At 41.9% G+C, this 15621-nt stretch overlaps 1 protein-coding gene and 1 long non-coding RNA gene across 2 annotated transcripts in view; one reads left to right on the top strand and one right to left on the bottom strand.

Annotated features, from left to right (window-relative positions):
- The window catches only part of LOC120638335, a 28837-nt gene extending 19435 nt beyond the window's left edge, over positions 1 to 9402 (bottom strand). The window contains exon 1 of the long non-coding RNA XR_005659939.1: positions 9109 to 9402. This is a non-coding gene — a long non-coding RNA (uncharacterized LOC120638335). The remainder of the gene's footprint in view (positions 1 to 9108) is intronic.
- The window catches only part of NR6A1 (nuclear receptor subfamily 6 group A member 1), a 201397-nt gene that overhangs the window by 90556 nt on the left and 95220 nt on the right, over positions 1 to 15621 (top strand). The gene's annotated exons all lie outside the window — the stretch shown is intronic.

Here is a 15621-nt window from a genome sequence, read left to right as displayed (position 1 = left end):
CAAAAAACTGTTCATTCTTCTCCTTTGAAACTCAGGTGAACGTCTGGGATCTGTTGGTCATTTGACCGGGGCGGGATCCTGAGGGCAACCTTGCCTGAACACCTCTAACACGGCCAGCTAGAGCTCAAAATGGTTTTCCCTTTAATATTTTTCTGTCATCTTTTCTCTTCTCAGTAAGAAGCATGCTGAATCCATTCACTAGTGGAGCCAGAAGAAAGAAGCTAAATAAAGCTGCATTTAACTTATTATGTCTTTCATTTTGCGTAGCTACGACATATGGACCAAATGTTTTAGATTATAATGTGTAAGCCTTTGAAACCTATAATTATTTACAAAACTAAACAGCAACCATGATTGTGAACATGGACATGGTCTCAGGATGGAAGTTAAGAGAATAAACCATGTCTTTAATGTCCACAGAAAAGCAAAAAACCTGCCTAGAAAAGTCAAATTGAAAAAGAAAATTAGAAAAACAAATTAAACAGATTCTACCAAAATCTAGGCCACAGTAAACAGATGACCTATGCATGGTCCCAATTTTTGATGTGGCCGCCTAATCGGCTCTGAGTGTGCTAGGCAGACATCATCCCTAATTGACCTTGATATTCAGTGAACAGAGAGAGAAAGCTAAAGCCACATGGTGTTTGCATCTTTACCAGAAAACAAAATCCAGATGAAAACCTAAATCCATTGGGTGCTACAGAAACTGGAATGAAGAGTTCTGGGTGATGCCATTAAACTGGTTTTAAAAAAATGAGATATTTCAGCCTAATCCTACAGGCAATTTGGCCCAGGATTTTGATTAGGAGAAAAGTCAGCTTTTGGAAGAAATCTTAAAATTTCACAAATGGAGGAAATTATCACATGACTTTTTCCTTAAAATCTTACAAAGGATTTAACCATTTAAGCCCCCTAGCAGGTACCAGTGTACAGGGTTAACGCTTTCAATAAAAAGAAACTTTGTTTGATTTCCTTCCAGACTTTCTTACACATCTAATATCTTCCCAGATTCTCCCTTGGAAGGTGGCCCTCAGGTGCCATGTCGGTTACCTATTTCAGTCACTTATTTATTGAGGGCTTACTCGGTATAGAGCACTGAACTAAACCCTTGGGAGTACAACACAACAGAAGTAGCAGATAGGTTCCCTGCCCATAATGGTCATGCAGTCTAGAGGGGAAGACAGACATTAATATGATTAAAAATGTGATTTATAATCTACAATTTAAAGATATGTACATATGTGCTGTGGGGCGAGGGGTGGGGTGAATATCAAATGTCCAAAGGTCACAAATCAAGGTGCATAGACAACCTAGAAAGGAGAGTGAGCCTGGGAAAAGAGGGCTTAATTGGGGAAGGCCTCTTGGAGAAGATGTGACCTTAATAATGCTTTGAAGATGGAGAGATTAGCGGTCTGCACATATACTAATAATGATGGTATTTGTTAAGCGCTTACTGTGTGTCAAGCACTGTACTAAGTGCTGGGGTGGATACCATCCAATCAAGTTGGATATAGTCCCATCGCATATCGGGCTCACAGTCTCAATCTCCATTTTACAGATGATGTAACTGAGGTGCAGAGAAGTGAAGTGACTCGCCCTAGGTCACACAGCAGACAAGTGGCAGAGCAGGGATTAGAACCCACAACCTTCTGACCCCCAGACTCAAGTGGAGTTCCAGGCTAAGGGGAGGCTATGGGAAAGGAATCCGCAGAGAGATACACAAGATCGGGGTACAGTGAGTAAGCTGGCACTAGAGGAGTAGAGTGTGTGGACTAGGCTGTAGTAGATTAGTGAGGTGAGAGAGGTTGAAGCAAGCTGAGTGCTTTAAAACTGATGGTATAAAGTTTCTGTTTAACGCAGAGGTGGATGGGCAGGGGTTAGAGGCTCTTGAGGAGTGGGGAGACATGGACCGGACGTTTGTGTTGATAAATGATCCATGCAGCAGAGTGAAGTTTGGATTGGAGAGGGGAGGAGACAGGAGGCCGGGAGGTCAGCAAGGAGGGATAGGCTAAGTGCGTGGATCAGCACGGTAGCAGTTTGGATGGAGAGGAATGGGCAGATTTTAGGAGTGTTATAAAGGCAGAACCGACAGGATTTGGTGGCAGATTGAATATATGGGTGGAATGAGAGAGATGAGTCGAGAATAAGGCCAAGGTTACGGCCTTGTGAGGTAGGGAGGGTAGTGGTATTGTCTACAGTGATGGGAAAGACAGGGGGAGGACAGGGTTTGGGTGGAAAGATCAGGTTATTTGGCAATAAACAGTTGCAACCGACTGAGATGATCAATGCAGTTGTCATCAGAGGCATTACCTCCGCCTTACAGGATTTAACAACTAGTCCTCTAGCCTTAAGGGGAGGGATTTGCAGCCTCCTTAACATATTGTCCTGGCCACTCAGGAGGTATGTATTGGCTCTCATTGCCTACTGCTCCAGCCCAGTCTCTTTCAATCACACCTCCTACTGCTCATTCTGCTGGCCTTAATCATATCTTGGCAGGGCTTATCAAAGAGTCTTGAGATTCTGTATGAAATGGTGGTTAACCACAGATTTGAGTTGTGTCATTGTAAAACCAACCGATTTAGGATTTAAAGGTGCCCAATTTTCTTAATGGCAGGTGGCTCCAGTGCCAACCCATCAAGGTCCCATAAAGGTATCTCTGCTCAATTCGAGTCAAGCAGAGTAGGTATATCATTCCCTCCCAGTAGAGTGAGTAATTTCTTGGGTAATTTAACTTGCTGTAGAGTTCATTAAAGTGAGTATTTTTGGCATGGAAAAAGACAGTTTTCCTACTAGCCAGTAGAATGTGGAAATCTCTATAACCTTAACTCAAGCCTTTCCAACTTCTTTGTAATAATAATAATAATGGCATTTAAGCGCTTACTCTGTGCAAAGCACTGGTCTAAGCGCTGGGGTAGATACAAGGTAATCAGGGTGTCCCACATAGGGCTCTCAGACTTAATCCCCATTTTACAGATGAGGGAACTGAGGCCCAGAGAAGTGACTTGCCCAAAGTCACACAGCTGACAAGTGGCAGCAGTGGAATTAGAACCCACAACCTCTGACTCCTAAGCCCGGCTTTTTCCACTAAGCCATGCTGCTTCTTTGTCTAGTCATGCTTCTGGCTATAGTATTTTATAGTAATAATTACCCTAAATATAAAGACTTTTTCACAGCAGTAGGACCCTACACCTATTCTGAGGCCACATTCATGGTAAAGTATTTGAAAAGTCTGTGGTGGTAAGCTAAGCCTGAACTCCTGGATTTTCTGAATGCTTAATAAAACAGCTGTCAAGTGCTGTTGACACAAATTAAATTTCCAAAGTCAGATGCAATTTTTTTGTCTTAGTTTAATTTTTTTACAGTATTTATGTTTTAGAAGTGAAAATGTTAATGGTCATTTTAGGAAACCAAAGGCACCCCCAAAATCCTCGGATTCAAACACATAATAGGGCCTTGTGCTGATTTAAACAAGAAACACACAGAAAGCTTGTTAACTTTTAACTGTTTTGGTACCTGTCTCTTGATCTTTCAACACACACATGAACTCATACTCGTACACACACATACACAAAGGGACTCTAAAAAGAGCCTTGTGAATCTCTTTCTGCCATTTTCAAGTTACTGAAAGAAAAGTTCAGAAATGCTCAACTGTCTTCTATTCTTTAAGATTATTTCAGCTACTGGGTGAGTATGCAGATGTTTACAGTTTACAGAAAGACAAGACTTGCTTGGGTGTTCTTTTTATGGCTCTTAGGTTTTGAGAAGAATCCTTTTTCCAAGCAAGCAATAAAGGAGTCTGTTTTGGATTTCTCAGTGGTGTGCACCACTGGCACAGTGTTCACATAGTGAGGGATACACAATGGAATGACCAAAAAGAACAATAAAAATAGCTCAATTTTCTCCTTTGCGCCTAGGAAGTATAAAACATCCCTTCCCGTCTCCTCCCAACCCCTTCCCTGGATGCTGAGAAAAGAGGACCTCGTCTTCCTTTGGCTCCTGCCCAGATTTTCTCCTGCACCCCAAGTCTTGGAGGCTGCCTGTCACATAACCTCCTCCAGGCACTTCCTAAGTGTTGCTTGAAAGCTGAAGGAGGAGTGGAAGGGGATAAGTGTCCACAGAACAACCTTCAGAATTGTTAAATTAGCACAACCTCTGTCCCTGTCCCTAGTGTGTCCTGGCTGTGCCCCATGGCTAGTGCAGGTATAAGCAAACCAAGTTGCCCACATCATCTTTTCCTCCTTGGCATTCCTCCCTTTACCTCGAAAAACACTCCTAGGTTTAAGGGGATGATTCATCCATTTTTCCCCAGCAGAACTGAAATCAGCTATTGTTCCCACCTTTTTGACCCATTGAATGCAATCAAATGATTCCATGATTCTCTAATTTCGGTTCATTGATGTATATTTCCAAGCCTTGGAATTATTTGAATGAATCAGTTTTTTTCAGGTTTTTTTCCCCCATTGCCACAGTGAATGTTTCTCAGTGGTCTGGTTAATTTAAAGTAATGATTTGCACTGTGGCAAATTTCTTGCTTTTAGATCCCCAAAACAAAAGCTCTGGCTCCAGGAGGACTGGTTGAAATACAATTAGGTTAGATGGGTAATTTCTGCTGTCAAGTCAGTGGTGCTTGGATCTGCCTTCCTAGACAATGATGCTCCAGGCATCTGGCAGACAGGAATCTTAACAGCTGAGTCTCACCACCTTTGTTTCTTATCCAGAAACTTTATGTGATTTTTGCGAATGGATGGGGCAGGGAAATTACCCAGAGATGACAAAGGAAAAGATAATCAAAGACATTTTAAATTAATACTAATCCCAGGAAATTCACCATCTAATTTTGAGTCGTCGATAAAAATCAAGCTTATAAGAGTGAAATGACCCAAACCAGAGAGTTTTACCCCATTTTAATTTCTAGGAATGGTGTAAATGAATTAGGGCTATGGCCTTTTTTTTGGGAAAAAAATCTATCTGGCATTTACTTTATTTTTAAATCCTAGTTGGAATCTAGCCTTTCAAATGTGCCACCGAGTGATCAGCATTGGATGGTTTGGACTTGGTTTGTTTTCAAGAATTCCTTTCCCTTATGTTTCCTGAACATTCAAGGGATGTCTGGACTTTGGAAACGTTTAGCTTTGTGTTCTTTCATCTGTCTCTACACCCCATTCACCCTAGCAGTACTTGGCTCCTAGATTGATTATGCTGTGCTCCTCACCAACGTCTCCAGCAGATTTATAATACCAGAACATTCACATGAAAGGAGATGAAGCCCAGCTCAGTCTTCCAAGAGATGCACCTGACACTGGGTTCTTAAGAGCAATAAATAAAAATGCTGCCCTACATTATGTAATATATCAGGTAAAACTGGATCTCAGCAGTTTTGGCCTGAATTTAAACATGCTTGAATTAACCACATATAAAAATGTCACCATGTATTCTATGGGCCCTTTCTCCAAAGAATTTAGAGTTGCTTTTCACACTTCATTCCTTATATCTTCAACACATCTCTGTGAAAGGTATTTTAGAAACCAATTCAACATCCTCTGGAGGCCCCTACCCACCGTGGGCCTGGATGACTACATTCATAATGATACTCCACATTGTAGACTTCTTCCTGCTCTCTTCTTCCCTTTGGGAAAATATAGTGGTTTTCAACCAACAATTATAGTACTGTTTCATTTCTGTCCTCTCTTAGGTAGAGACATAAACTTTTTCTTTGGGATTATATTCCTTTGGCTCTTGGGTTCAATAAGAAATATGTCTTATCTACTATATGTGTTCCTCCTTTAGGCCCTTACTTCAGAAGAATCCAACATTGGCAATAAAATACGTGCCATTCAGGATGATAGAAATGTTTCTTGTCTTTGTGGATCTACATAGTTATGATGGGTTTTTCAGACTTACTTTCAGACCTTTTCAGTATAGGTACCCTACTGGCAATTTTTCTTGATCTAAAGATTGTTTAACTTGGTGTTCAGCTTTCTCTGTGTGTACGGACATTTGATTTGCTCTCTTATAGGTGGTGCCTGTAGTTTGGATTTAATGATAAATTATAGTATCTGCTTCTAAACTACCTCGGAAGGCTTCTGAGTTTTGTTTTTTTTTCATCAAAAAGAAAGTTTGAGTTATTCTTCAAATTACTTAACTTCTGAACCTAGTGTGACTTTTCTTGGTTAATCAGTGGTGTCACTGAAATGGGCTTGGGAGTCAGAGGTCATGGGTTCGAATCCCAGCTCTGCCACTTGTCAGCTGGGTGACTGGGCAAGTCACTTAACTTCTTTGTGCCTCAGTTACCTCATCTGTAAAATGGGGATTAAGACTGTGAGCCTCACGTGGGACAATCTGATTACCCTGTATCTACCCCAGCACTTAGAACAGTGCTCTGCACATAGTAAGCACTCAACAAATACCAACATTATTATTATTATTGAAGGACATGAAAAGGTAGTCTTATGGTGGCCCATCAGGGTATCAATTCCTGTTTGTGAGAGGAGGCTGGAAGACGGTGACTCTTTCCCTTTAGCTAGTCCTTTCTAATTTTCACTTTCTGAATAAGGGGGATTCCCAAGTCTCATTGAATGGACAATAATCCATCTGACAAAAGTAACAAATTATACCTGCTCATCAGTAAAATAAAATACTATGATCACCTTATATATGCAAAATGATGGCCCTCAGAATTTGATTGTGACTATTTTGGAAAACATAACTCCAAATTCAGAAATTTTATTTGTAAAATGGTTATTAAATGGGAAGTGGATACATACACTTTTTTCCATAGGGGTTTAATCAGAAAAAAAAACCAACCTCCCAATTATTTAGCAGAGTTTGCAGTTTGATTTTCTTTTCATCAGAACAAGGGAGTTTTGAAACACTGTGGGTTCCTTTTTAATCATCTTGTCTTGTAAAATAACTGCTTCTAAAAAAAATTGACCACATCAGGAAAAAACATCGACCACATCAGGATCCTGAGTGGCAAGGGCCTTATTTTTTCCTGTTAATTCACTGTTTGTTTCTTTCATTTCTACTGAGAATTTCCAATCAGATTTTGCTGTTTTCTGTTTCCTGTCTGCTCCAGTCCACTGAGACCTTATAACGGGAAGGGGTCATAAGGGATTCATGACTTTATGTACTTGAGCAGTAGAACTTTTATGACATTTTAGGTGGTTAAAAATGCAGGCAGTAGTTCCTAGAGTTGGCATAGTTATGTTGCTTTTTTTGTATCCACAGTTCTTCCAGGAGCGCATCAAACACTGTAATTTCCTGTGTCATGAAGCCCTCTATCTCTCAGCTGCTTTAAGCTTTGTGTCCTATGGCCTGTGACTGTGTGCTAACAAATCTCTATTGTCCAGTGGGTCGAATAGTGGCTGGAACTAAAGAATTGCTGTCTGGTTTCTATTCAAATCCAGGTAGTCAGATATATGAATGGACTTTTTCGAACAGCCATGTGAATAACGTCTGCTCGACATGAAAGCTAAAACCAGGCTATGAAAGTCTAAGAACATATAGGTTTGCAATTAACCTCTTTCCTACAGAAGGTAGAAACATTAATAGGTACAATTTTAATGTATTTATGGATGAAAGCTGTAGTTTTTAAAAGAAAATAGAATGTTAGACGGCTTCTTTTCCATTAGCTCTCATTGTGTTTGTGATGGTGATCCAGAAGTTGGTGAAATCGGAAAGTTTTGGGACATCCAGTACCAGTTGAGTTTTAGCCAGTCTGTTATTATTCAGGTTTTCCAAATGATAAAGTTCCTTTTATGGCAAATGTGTAGAACTGAGAGAACCACTTTACTGGAGAAGCACTTTTAACATACACCTGAGTGAAAATAGCATCCCAAATTCTGCAACCTTCCCCTAACCTTGGCCATTATTTATTATCCTGTAAACTAGTGATTGCAAAGAAAATTAAAACAGTATCAAATGCAGTTTATCCACTTGCAAAAACAAACCCTTTATACAAGAACTCACATCGTAATGTTTAAAGTAAGGCCAAGCCAGGCATCCCCAATCAAACCTCCCTCTGAAATATCACCAGGAATTTTGAAAAAGTCAGAATACAATTCCAAACTCTCATCATTCAAGGATAACTAATATCTTATCTTTTCCTGTGCACTAGAAAAGTCCTGAGTGTTACCACGGGCTAGAATGACTGTGCTGTTTACATTCCTGCCGTATCACAGGTACTGTTGGAAGGGGGAGCCTTTTATGTTTCTTTTTGTTTTAAACTCAGACAGCTTTGTGAGCAGTAGTGTGTGGATTACGAGAGTTAGACAAAAGCAGGCGCGACTGGAAAGGGGGGGAAGGCTTGGGGCACTTCCTGTCACTCAACACATTCCAACTCAGTAAAAATTCCCCGCACCCTCTTTCTCCCTCCACCCCCTTTTCTAATTGTATATATTGGGGTATCATTTTTGCACCTTCTTTCCCCCCATTAGACCCTGGGGAGGCTTGTATTTTCAGCCAGGCATTCCTTCAGAGTGCACAAAGCACAGCTGGGAAAATGGCTGGCAATTTCTGAATCCAGTCACGACCGCACGCATGAGCACCTCACCCATCCATTTTTTTTCTTGCACAGCAGCTGGCTGACCTGTCTCCCCCACTGCTGGCAGATCGGGCGACCTGGACTGTCTGGGTTTGGCTCATGCCTTTGTCCATGTCTGGCTCAGTTCCTCTCTGTCTAGATCTGCCTCCATGAGCCCTCCAGGCTACAGAAGGATTTGGTTACATAAAACTACAGAATCAAAAGAGAAGGAAAACTTCAAACTTTGCACATTTCTCCAACAAGTCTAGCCTTTTGTGAATTTCCTCTGTTTTCAAAATCCCTTGTTTTCCCCGTTTTTAATTATTTTTCATGAAAAGGCAAAAGACTGCAAGGAAACCTTTGTGTTTCTCTCGCAATATCTGACTTCATAATTCTCTGCAGCTGCATTATGAAACATATAGAAAAAGCTTCTGTTCTGAGAACAAAGGGACACGTGCAGAAATGAGACTAAAAAAACCCACTGACAGAATTTCGCTCCACAAGCTACTCACAAGATTTTAGCCAAGCCTCTTAACAGATTCAATTTTTAAAATGCTTTTCGAAAAAAAAAGGATTAAAATGCTTACCCAGTAAATAGAACCGAAGTAGTCCTGAACTGTTACGTAAGACTTTTTTTTTTTTACAGTTGGATCTTTGTCCACAAAAAAATTAAAAAAAAAAAGCAACAACAGAAAAAGTTGGAGCTGGTGAAGAGAGAGCAACTTCTCTGGGGTTCCAAATTATTCTTAATGTAGGAATAGCATTCCTAGCCGGGATGGTTGTTCTGGTGAAGAAAGAAACGCAGCCATGAGTTTGTCAGGGAGAAAAAAAAAAAATCAGGGACTCAAAAGCAGGCTAGACGAGGTATTGAACCGCTCCAGATTTTCTTGCAGCCCTGTCTGCTCCACTTGAATTGAACTATATATGACCTAGATGATGGACAGAAGCAAATTTAGTCATGTGCAGGGCTGGGACACAGCCTATTTGCTGATCCCTGGCAGTGTAGGGGTTTGTCTTCTGATTGGGCCATGCCCCGATCACTGAAATGTGAAGCCCTTACCATTCAAAGGCTGTAATTCAGGGCTGCCTGTTTGGGTGTCTGGTTGCCTCCAGTGGGAGGGAGATACTTTAAAGTTGACTGTTTGCTGGCATTGCTCTCCCGATTTGTGGTCTCCAGCACCTGTGTACGATACAAGTTTTGGGGGAAAGGTACTGGTGTGGCTAGAGCCAGTAGTTTGTCTCAGTTCCTAAACTACTGTCTTGTCTTTCCAATGGGCATTTGGGTGTGAAAGGAATAATCAGATGATAAGTCGATTGTTTAATTCAAAAATTTTACCTCATTTTCAGCCAGCATATATGCCTCTCCCCCCACCCCCAAATCAGCGTGTGGTGGTTTTGATACAGCTTTGCTATGCAGTTTCTTTATATCAGAAATTTGCTCTTGAATACATATGCAGTTGACTGCAAGTTTTAGGTTCAGGAGGATTTTTTTTAAATTCTCTGAATAAACTGGAAACAGCTTCTGCTTTCTGTTTTGCCTTTTGTGGGATTGTCACCCTTATCCTAGTCTCCAGTCACGTAGGGCCCTGCCAAGAGGGTGACTCGAAAAGCTTAGTCCCCAATGAGCTGTGACACAGCCTTTAATCATGCTAGACAGCCGGGGTCTGCTCTCATCAGCCTGTCTGAACTAGTGGACCTTGGGATTTATTGCTAGTCTTTCTGGGCCACTGGGAAACTAGGTCATTATACAGCACTGTCAGTTGTGACATTTTTGTTTAGTGCATGAAAGTTGCTTTCATTTATTTAATGCAAGTTGACTTCATATTTATACTTAAAGGCACTAACATGGCATAATACAGTTCCAGAACTGATAAATTATATCCTGGACCCTTCAGGTTTTTTTCGCCTTTTACTGGATTTTATCTGTTCTTAGAAACCAGCTAGGATAATCCTAGATCGATATGCAGACACAAACTGCTTCTGTGAATTATTTGAGAGTGTTTTGGAACACTGGAGGGGAGCATAAACATTTGTGCCTCTTGAATATCCCTAGTAGAATGGCACTTTTGTGAGGTAAGTCCATTTTTATCCAGACCAAAGTCAGGGAACTGGTTAAAAAAAAAATCATGTGGACTCACAATGGAGGGTGTTTCATGGAGATCATTTAAAGTCCTTCCCATTACCTTTCCTTTCCCTAAGTTCCTGGAATTGCATAGGTGAAGCCTACCTGAATTAAGAGGTAAACTAGGTGAGCTCTCCCAAGTCCTTTCCAACCATATGTGGACATGCTTCTCCTGGGTTCAGTCCATCAATTATTCCGAAGCAGCGGATAAATGCGTCTTCCTTTCAGACAGTAGCACCGCTTTAGACCAGGAAGTCAGAACTCAGATGATTTATGGATGTAGGTGGATATAATACAGGAATAACTTCTGCCATACAGTTGGATGGGAACGCCTGCGTATTTGCCTGCTTCCGTGCATATTTATAGGATAGCTAGACTTGAGTAATAGAATTTTCCATTTCAGATTGTGGTGGTAATTTCCCGGTTATGGAGTAAAGCAGTGGGTAATCCTTGAAGATTGCTTCCCTGTGTTTTGTAAGTCTTTTTAGTGAGAGACATATTGCCAAGCTGGGGAGTGAGGAGAGACTGCCAATGTGTATGCCACAAAGTTTCTTTCTTTGCCCATGGGCTATTGCTCCTGCAACCAGGGAATTCCATGTTATTTTTGCACCCAGGGTGCTGATGGGGCACTCTCATCATCCCTCTCTCACCCAGTTTCAGGATTCTGGGCTTTCCAATGACCTTCTAGTCATAGAATCAAGGGCTTCCTAACAGCTCTGAGGGTCTTGAAGGGTTTAGTCTGTTGACAACTCTTTAGGGAATATTTAGATCATTTAGAGGCGTTGCATGGACAGCAGGGTAAAAAGTGGATAGATGAGGGGAAAGGCAGGAGACAGGGAGGTCAGCAAGTAGGCTGATACAGGAATCAAGATGTGACAAGTGCTTGAACCAGTATGGTAATAATAATAATAATAATGTTGGTATTTGTTAAGTGCTTACTATGTGCAGAGCACTGTTCTAAGCACTGGGGTAGGTACAAGATAATCAGATTGTCCCTCGTGAGGCTCACAGTCTTAATCCCCATTTTACAGATGAAGTAACTGAGACACAGAGAAGTTAAGTGACTTGCCCACAGTCCCACAGCTGACAAGTGGCAGAGCCGGAAATCGAACCCATGGCAGTTTGAATGGAGAAGAAGCAAATTCTGAGCATATTGTGGAGATGGAATCAATGTGATTTAGTCACTGACTGAATATATGGATTGAAGGAGAAATGTCATGGTATGACAAAGTCCGAGACAGGAAGGAGGGTGGTGTTGTCTACAGTGATGGGAAAGTCAAGGAGAGGAGAGAATTTTGATAGGAAAAATTTGAAGTTCAGTTTGAGGTGATGGTGGGACATTCAGGTAGAAATGCCCTGAAAACAGGAGGCAAGGGAGAGGTCAGGGCTGGAAATATAGATTTTGAGTCATTGATATAGAGGTGTATCCCTCTAGACTGTAAACTCACTGTGGACAGGGAATGTGTCTATTATATTGTTATACTGTACTCTCCCAAAAGCTTAGTACAGTGTTCTGCACGCAGTAAGCCCTCAATAAATATGATCGACTGACTAGAGATAGTAGTTGAAGCCTTGATAGCTGATGAGCTCCCTTAAGAGAGTGAGTATAGATGGACTAGACGAGGACCCAGAACCAAGTCTTGAGACACCCCCTAAGTAGGTCTGCAGAGTAGATCTAAGGGGAATTCAACTTCCTAGAAGAGCAGAGATCTTACCCTACTGGAAACTCTGGTTCTCAGGGATTCTCAAGGCTGGACAGAAATACTGCATCACCCCTTCCAGAGCACCAAAGTGAAGATTTCCAGTAAAAGCCTCTTGCTGACAAGAAAGTTCAAGTCCTTTGGGTGTAGTGGCCTTGATGTCCATGCCTCCTGTTAGAAGCTTGATATGATGGAAGTAGTTTTCTTTGACTCAGACTTAGAGTCTCTCCCTTTTCCAGGCCTGATTTCTTAAAAGAGCAACTTTCTATAATGCCTAGCATTAGCTATACCCAAGGCGTCTGAGATGGGGCTTGCTGTAGCTGCAGAAGTGGGCCTGAGGGGTTGAGCAGATAGCTCAGGAGACAAATTTAGGCATGGAGCTGAGCAAGGGAATGGTTATGAGGCCTGGTTTAGGCCAAGGTTTGCTCCACCCCTGCAGGGAGACCTTGAACTAATGTAATCCTCTAGGGGAAAGAACATGACTCAGTTTCCCTTTTGTAAAATGAGCCTCGACATCCCAAGCTCCTGCATGGAATAGGTGAAGATCCTCCCAGTCACAGTCCTGGCTTCACCGATACACATTGTCGTTGGTCTTCTGGTCTGACTTCTTCTGATCTGACTCCTGATACCTTACTGAGCCATTTTCTAGCACGGACCTCATGGTGAATTAGACACGTAATTAACATCTGTGCGTAGTCTCTCACTAGACAAATGGAACTGGATATGTGACATAACTCCTAGAAGGATGGGTTCTCCACATTAATGCTTTCATGAACATCATCCCTCTGAAATCCCTCGCCCGTGAGCATTGTAACAGTTGACATCCTCAGCCACATTTTGGCAACTTTGTCCCAGGTGATTCTTGCCTATTATGAAACCACATTTAGGCTTACCTGAATAGTCATCAGGTGCTCTTGAGATTAATCCATGATTTACACAAAAACTTGGGAGAAGGTAACTTCATTACTTTATTTTTTAAATATTAAAATGTTAATAGTGGGCATAATTCTCCTATTCAGTCTAGATTGGATAGGGCCAATATGATCTCACTTACAAATCAATTAGTAGTGAATATATTGAGTTCCTTCTGTGTGCTTGGGAGAAGACAATAGAAGTGAAAGACCTGGTCACTGTCTTCAGGGAGCTTTTCAGTTGAAGTGGGGAGATAGTAGACACAAATTATTAAAAAAAAATGAAAATAGGAGAGAAAAAAGCTACAACCGTTAGGAGACGTATGGAAAAGTGAGGTGATGCATAAATATGTGAAAAAATAAGGGATATTTGCCATGACTTCCACAGAGTGGCCCAGTGGAAAGAGCACAGCCCTGGGAGTCAGAGAACCTGGGTTCTAATCCCACCTCTGCCACTTGACTGACACTTGACCATGGACAAGTCACTTAGCTTCTCTATGCCTCAGTTCTTTCATCTGTAAAATGGGGATTCAACACCTGGTATCCCTCCCACTTTATACTGTGAGTCCCATGTATCCTGTGTCTACCCCAGTGTTCACCACAGTGCTTGTCACATAGTAAGCACTTAAATACCACAATTAGTATTATCATAAAACTCCTTGCTGATGTCCCAACTACCTATCTCCCCCCTCTCCAGTCCATACTTCACTCTGCTGCCAGGATCTTTTTTCTGAAAAAACATTCAGTCCTTATCCTCCCCACTCCTCAAAATCCTCCAGTGGTTGCCTATCCACCTCCCTGCCAAACAGAAATTCTTACAATCGGCATGAAGGTCATCATGCCGATCATAATTAGCTCACTCCATCCCACCTTTAAAGACCTTACTACAACCCAACTGCTCAATCTGCTCCTCCAACGCCATCCTAGTCTCTGTACCTCAGTCTCACCCCCACCATGCCCACATCCTCCTTTGGCCTGGAACTCCCTCCCCATTCATATCCGTTAGTTCACCGCTCTCCCCATTTTCAAAAACTCTCCCTAAATTACATCTCCTACAAGAGCCCTTCCCTAACTAAGCTCTCATTTGCCCCATCCACCCTTCCCTCTGCATCCAATAGGACTTGGCTGTGTAACCTTTAGCACTTTGACCCTGGCCTTCACTCCCACAGCAGTTATGCAACTTAGGTAACGTAGTTAGCACTCAATCAATATCATTGATTGATAAGGAATACTTACTGTTTGCAGTGTAATAATGATTCATTCATTCATTCAATAGTATTTATTGAGCGCTTACTATGTGCAGAGCACTGTACTAAGCGCTTGGAATGAACAAGTCGGCAACAGATAGAGACAGTCCCTGCCATTTGACGGGCTTACAGTCTAATCGGGGGAGACGGACGGACAAGAACAATGGCAATAAATAGAGTCAAGGGGAAGAACATCTCGTAAAAACAATGGCAACTAAATAGAATCAAGGCGATGTACAATTCATTAACAAAATAAATAGGGTAACGAAAATATATACAGTTGAGCGGACGAGTACAGTGCTGTGGGGAAGAGAAGGGAGAGGTGGAGGAGCAGAGGGAAAAGGGGAAAAAGAGGGTTAAGCTGCGGAGAGGTAAAGGGGGGATGGCAGAGGGAGTAGAGGGAGAAGAGGAGCTCAGTCTGGGAACACCTCTTGGAGGAGGTGAGTTTTAAGTAGGGTTTTGAAGAGGGAAAGAGAATCAGTTTGGCGGAGGTGAGGAGGGAGGGCATATTAATAATAATAATGTTGGTATTTGTTAAGCGCTTACTATGTGCCGAGCACTGTTCTAAGCATTGGGGTAGACATAGGGGAATCAGGGTGTCCCACATGGGGCTCACAGTCTTAATCCCCATTTTACAGATGAGGGAACTGAGGTGACTTGCCCACAGTCACACAGCCGACAAGTGGCAGAGCTGGGATTCGAACTCATGAGCCCTGACTCCAAAGACCATGTTCTTTCCACTGAGCCACGCTGCTTCTCCAACTGTAATAAGCACTTGGAAAAGTATAATACAGCAGAGTTGGAAGACAGTCTCTCCCCACAAGGAGCTAACAGTCTAGCAGGGGAGATAGATGTGAAAATAAATTACAGAAAGAGGAAATATTAGAGTATAAGGATAGCAATGTAATTATGTAGAGGGGAAATAGGGTAAAAGACAATATACATAAGTACTGTGGGGCTAGGGTGAGTGTCAAAGAGCTTAGAGGCTTCACAGCCAAGTGCATAGGTGATGGAGAGGGAAAAGTGGATAGAGGAAATAATGGGCTTAGTCTGGGAAGGCCTTGATTGATCGTTTGATTGATTTTCTTGAGTGCTAACAATTGCCCTATATGCAAATAGC

Source organism: Ornithorhynchus anatinus, chromosome 4, assembly GCF_004115215.2.
Source record: "Ornithorhynchus anatinus isolate Pmale09 chromosome 4, mOrnAna1.pri.v4, whole genome shotgun sequence".
In the NCBI taxonomy this organism is placed as follows: Eukaryota; Metazoa; Chordata; class Mammalia; order Monotremata; family Ornithorhynchidae; genus Ornithorhynchus; species Ornithorhynchus anatinus.
This window is presented reverse-complemented; position numbering and strand designations above follow the sequence as displayed.